Raw genomic sequence first — 6,000 nt, 5'->3', positions numbered from 1 at the left:
TCCAATGTCCCTTCATTTGGCAATAGAAACCCATGGAATCTTCAGGAACAGCACATAGGACTATCTCAGAATTGGCCATTCTCTTTACCATATGGGAAAACAGTTTGACCTTGTCCGATCCCTTTCCATTGGGACGAGATACCTTTTCTGGACTACCAATGTTTCCATTGTTAAGGTCCATGGAATTTTTGGAGGTATATCTTCTAAACAAATTTTCTTGACCAGTGCACCAAAGCATTGCTGCTTCAGCTACAATTAGAAAATATGTCAGATTTATGAGGGTTACATCGTGATCAGTCATATAGTAATCCTTAACGAATTAACTATATGACTCGAGAAGTGACTGAATACCAAGTTAACAACTATCTCCTTTGGGAAAACGACACCCAACATTCTCAATCTGTCAATGTGCGACTTCATCTTGAGGACGTGTGCACACACAAACTTTCCATCTTGGTGTTTGCATGCCAACAGGGCTTGAGTAACCTTGAACTTTTCAAGTTGATGAAATTATGGGTCAGAGAGAATTACTAGAGGATGTGGAGGAAGATAAGTATGATTTCTAGTCCCACCAATGCACGAAGAAGGGAATAATCTTTCAGGTTGATCATCATGTGGAATATCATCTTCAAAAGGAAAGCTTTTTCCAAAGGATTGATGAAAACCATAGTTGTCAGAACTAGACATCTACAAAAGGCAGAAATTCAATTTAATTGATTTAATCCTCAATATAACTCCCAAATGAAATATTAAGACTAGGACCCAACACAATATTTCATAATTCGGAAAAGGTATGTCGTAATCCAGTTCTAAATTATTTGAAGATAGGTAAATGACGATCTACCAATTCCACCATGAAAATGAAATTTTAAACGAATTAGGTTTTAAATGAAATTCCTAGATCTTTTGGGCTTCATTGAACTTTTCAATGGCATGTTTAATCTCGATTATTCCCTTCAAGTTTGTGATTGGGATACCGAGGATCACAAACAAGGTGTGAATAACAATGCAAATTAGCTTGGTACAATCGATGTCATTTATCACATAATCAATGTATCGGTTAACCACACACGCTCCATTGATCAACGATAATTTACGAGATATCCATTGCCATCATTCATTAGTCCCAAATTAGTATGTTGGTTAACCACAAACGCTCCACTAACGACCAATAATGTGCAATGTACAATTTCATGGGTTAGCATGAAATTCACATTTTTCTAAAGTAACTAAGATTGGGAATTTATAAAAGGTTTAGCTACTTTGTATATTCATTATACTTATTAATGAGAGGTTAATGTCATATCCTACCCGTTTAGCTAATGACCCTCCATTAGTCAAGAGTGCGGTGGGTAAGAGGGAATCCCCAATGGCGGTCATTTTACAGGCCGCTTCCTTAAACACTCCTTATAGACACGCTTCATGAATGAGGCTTATTAACGGTAAGACTGACCTTTTCTTATACATATACATATACATATATATACATATATATATATATATATATATATATATATATATATATATATATATACATACATATATATATATAATTAAACTTTTAATCTTATATAGTATAAGGATGTATTTTAAACTTTTAAAATAATAAGTGGTTTAATCCTTTAATAAATCAAGCTTATAATTTACTTAATATTAAACCATATCAAGGAATTATTAATTGTCTTTTAATGAATCTTTTAATTAAATTATTAATAAAACCATGAGGGTGTAATTTTAAACAATTCAAAAATACTAAGGGTTCTAAATTTAAGATTTCAAACTCAAAACTATTTAATCAAATTTAAATTACAAAAACAAAGGGAGCATATCTGAAACTTTTCAAAATACTAGGTTAAATTAAAACTAACATTATCTTTATCCAAAAATAATTTATCTTATCCAAATTTAACCAAATCCTTGATTTTGATAAGGATATCAGATTACCATTCAAGAAACTCAAATTTAGGCAGTAAAAACGGATTTTGGTAATTATCCTAGTCAAAATCTGATCTGGAAATCAAAAAATCTGGAAACTGACGAGTCAACTCGTCGAGTTGGACACTGAAATCGTCGAGTTCCCTGTACAGACAGTAAAAATCGATTTTCTTCAACTTTGGCCTAATCACTATTGCATCAAATTCAAATTAAAAATCGACCTAGGCTTTGATAACACTGATGGGTTATGAGCATATCTACATTCCTATGTGATCATGCAACCCTAATTTCTTTGGATCTAAGTTTTTCACTATTGAACATACAAATATGAATACCAAAGCAATAACCATAGATCTAGCATATACAATTTGAAATTCATAATATTAGGGTTTGATCACAACCTCACTTGTTATTTAGCAATAACAAGAACCACCTTAACTATTGAAAGCTTAGTGCCCCAAATGTTGCACCTCTAATGAAGTCACAAACACTCTATGCAAAGGATGACTTGGAGAGAGATGGAAATCGGCTATTCTAGGATTTCTCTAGCTTAGGGCCGAAATTCCAAGAGGTGTAGGGGATTTATATAGTTGGGTGGGCTGCTAGTGTTTCTGGAGGAAATCTTAATTCCTGCTTAAGGCTTAAGCAGCCCATAGTCTTCCTCTTTAGAGCCCTTGGACGAAATCTTATGATCTTATCCATAAGTTTCATCCACTCCACTCTATAGAGTCCATCAGCCCAGTTTTGCAACTATCAATGATTTGCAAAACCATTCCCCCCATTATTAATCAGTTCCTTTAATACGAAAATTAATATCATAATTAATTTCTGATTAGTATTATGATTTATAAATAATATATTAATCTTATAATATATTAATAAAATCATTCTGAGTACGAACTTATTATTCATATAATAAATCATACTCTCTCTCTCCTCTAGTCATCCTATCAAGTAGCATGAGTGAAGGCAACCCAAAAGGACCATGCTACAAATCAAATCAATTACATACCAATTATAGTTATGGACTTAGACACCTAATCCAACAATCCCAAGGTGTACTGTTGGCCTTACAAGGAGGTCCGATCAGACTATAGGCCCAAGGAAGCGGTCTAATTATTGTAATCCTTACGAGGCAGGCCAGTAGACTGTAGGCTCGGTAGATCGGTGCAAGCATCTTATAGGCCTTGTGAGACTATCCAAATAGATTGAAGGCTCATGTGTGCATGTATTGTATGTATATTGTTGTATACGATATTTTCTGGGAACTCACTAAGCTTTGGGTTACAAATATTTTTAAGGTAGTTATCGGTTGGCGAAGGTGGGACCGTACACACACATCATCCATTTTATGATTCGATATTCCTCATTGTTTTCCTTAATTTTGAATTATGATTTATGAACAATTGTTTTGACTCGAAAGTAACTTATTCAAATCAAGTGTTTGTTCTCTTTTAAAAATGAAAATTTTTACTATGGTTTTTGGGACATTACACTAAAGTTATTATTGAAGACGTATAAGCTTTACGTGCCACGTTTTAAGAAAATATTATTCAAATTGTTGATCATGCATGTATGATTCATACTCAAATTCAACCATCGGTAGATTTCATATCCCAGTTTCATGGGAATGACCCGAAGGTTTGTACGAATTTTTTGTCTCAAGGGAGAGAATTTAAACCACCTTACATGATGTCTTTATGAATGTTTTATAAGTCATGCTCTTCACAAGTGGTACAGGGAGTGAATTTGATGGTACTTCAAAACCAACTAGTGTTTCAACTTTTAGGATTATTATTACTTCTATATCGGTTACTTCAGATGCTAATGTTGTCACTTTTCCTGCAACTACTTTCAACAAGTATTGATGATAAGCTATGTGGGACCAACCACTTCAAAATTTGTTACAACTACTTCGGATCCAGAGCGGGTTAAAGGAAAAAGGAATGCTCATGAAACTTATAAGGAAGAAAAAGAAAAATCAGAAGCTGGAAATTTTGAAAGATTTAAACAGTTCAATTCTTTGTCAAGGCAAAAGAAAAGTTTCTAAAGGGATTTGATATAGGAGATATATCAAAACTTTTGAGTGCCAAAACAATAAGGGATATCACTTTTTTGGTGAAGTGGAATATTTTGAAAAGATTCCAAGAAAAAGTTTTTTTATGGAAAATTTGGTAATGAATCAACTTCATTTACCTTTAAATCTAGTGATGTTTACTTTCAAGCAATTCAATGTGAACATTGATAATCCCAAATTGTAACAATTCAAGTAATTGAAAATGCATTTACGTGCTTTTTGGGGAAATCATGAAGAAGAAGAAGAAGAAGAAGAAGAAGAAGTATGGTCTCTGGAAGAATATTGCCAGATTAAATAATGAAGTATGTAAATTTACTATTGCTCACTTCCCTCTAATGAATACTCATGACTTTCGGTCTTGTTTTTTATTATGGGAAAGATTGATCATAAAACTATATGTATAATTCATCAGATTGTTTTAATATGGGATATCAACATGTGATATGTTTCATATAATACTATTGTAGTTATATGGGGTTAAATGATTTTGAATTAACAAAGGCATTTGGAAAAACTATCAAATCTCCAGACACAATGTTTAAAGATATTGTTTATAAGTATAAGGATAAGGAAATTATGATGAATCCTTTGGGTATGATGAATCCTTAGGGTATTGTGTACTTTGGAAAGAATATAAATGGTCAATAAAAACATTTACTCTTTGAGGTTGATTAGAAACAGAAGTTTCCAAAAGCTAACATTCAGAATCTTACAATTTGAAGTTCATCTTGTAGTCTGAACTCTGATATGGAAATAAAGGAAATTATTACATGGTGGCTTGTTGTATGAAAATCTTTGTTGGATGTAGCTCATATCTGTAAGTAACCTCAGCATTTCAACGACTCTTTGCAAATAGGGATATTGTGGAAGTCAAGCTTTGTTGTGAAGTAATCTAAAGCTATTATTGTATCAAAGTGACTAGTATCGAATATGTGAAACTTGTCAGAAGACATTTTGTTTAACTAAGTAGTTCATAAAGATTATTAAGCTCCTTCGGTATTTATTGTATCACGTGGGCTATTATGATCCTAACTATATATGCAGGTTAGTATGAGCAAGTTGTTATGATTAATTTCTTATGCCCATGTGTTTGTACGGTTGATTGTATTTCACCTTATTTGTCTATATATAGAAGGTGTTAGGAATTAGATCGAGGATTACCTTTTCCAGCTATTCTTGTATGCTCATAACAATTCGTTATCAGAGCTCATCCTTGTAATCATGATCTAAGATCAATCGAAGAGTCTGAATAATTAATATTTAAATCATTGTGTTCTTGCAAATCATATTTTCTAATTTTTCTTTTAATCCTTCACTCTTCAAGAAGGAATGAACAAAACATTTGGATGGAAATCACATCCAAAAACATCAAGATGGTTATAAATTGGTTCATGTAGGAAGAGGACGAATATAAGGAAACAAAAATTTAGTATTTTGTGGGCTTAGTTATGGACTTATTACCTCAAGGAAATTTGATCTCTAAAAAAATGAAGAATTGTGGTACGTACACGCCTACCATCAGCAATATATGAATAACTAACGATGGAAAAAATATAAATAAGAAAAGCATCTCAGGAACAAGGGAGTATACATGATAATTTGAAACTAATATGATGTACCATATGTTCCAATATAAAGGGATGGAATATTGACTTTATCATCGCAGAGGCCAATACAAGTTCAGTAAACTCATGAACATTTATAGGTGACCTCACATTTTTTCTAAAGAAGATCTTATATTGGCAATCCAGGTCACAAATTTTCAACCTAAGGTCGTTGATTGACATCATTAAAGGAAAAATCTAACATTTACCTAAAATGTGTATTTATTGTTCTTGATTGAATCGGAGAGACCCGAACAAAAAATCCACACCACACAAGAAGACAAAGTGTACAAATCCCCACTTCGTGATGTACGATAGAAACAACAAAAGAAATGAAGTTCATAGGAAAAGTCCAACGAGTGGCACAAAAGCTCAAAACCAATC

This window comes from Lactuca saligna, chromosome 4, assembly GCF_052625555.1.
Source record: "Lactuca saligna cultivar CGN05327 chromosome 4, ASM5262555v1, whole genome shotgun sequence".
NCBI lineage: Eukaryota > Viridiplantae > Streptophyta > Magnoliopsida > Asterales > Asteraceae > Lactuca > Lactuca saligna.
This window is presented reverse-complemented; position numbering follows the sequence as displayed.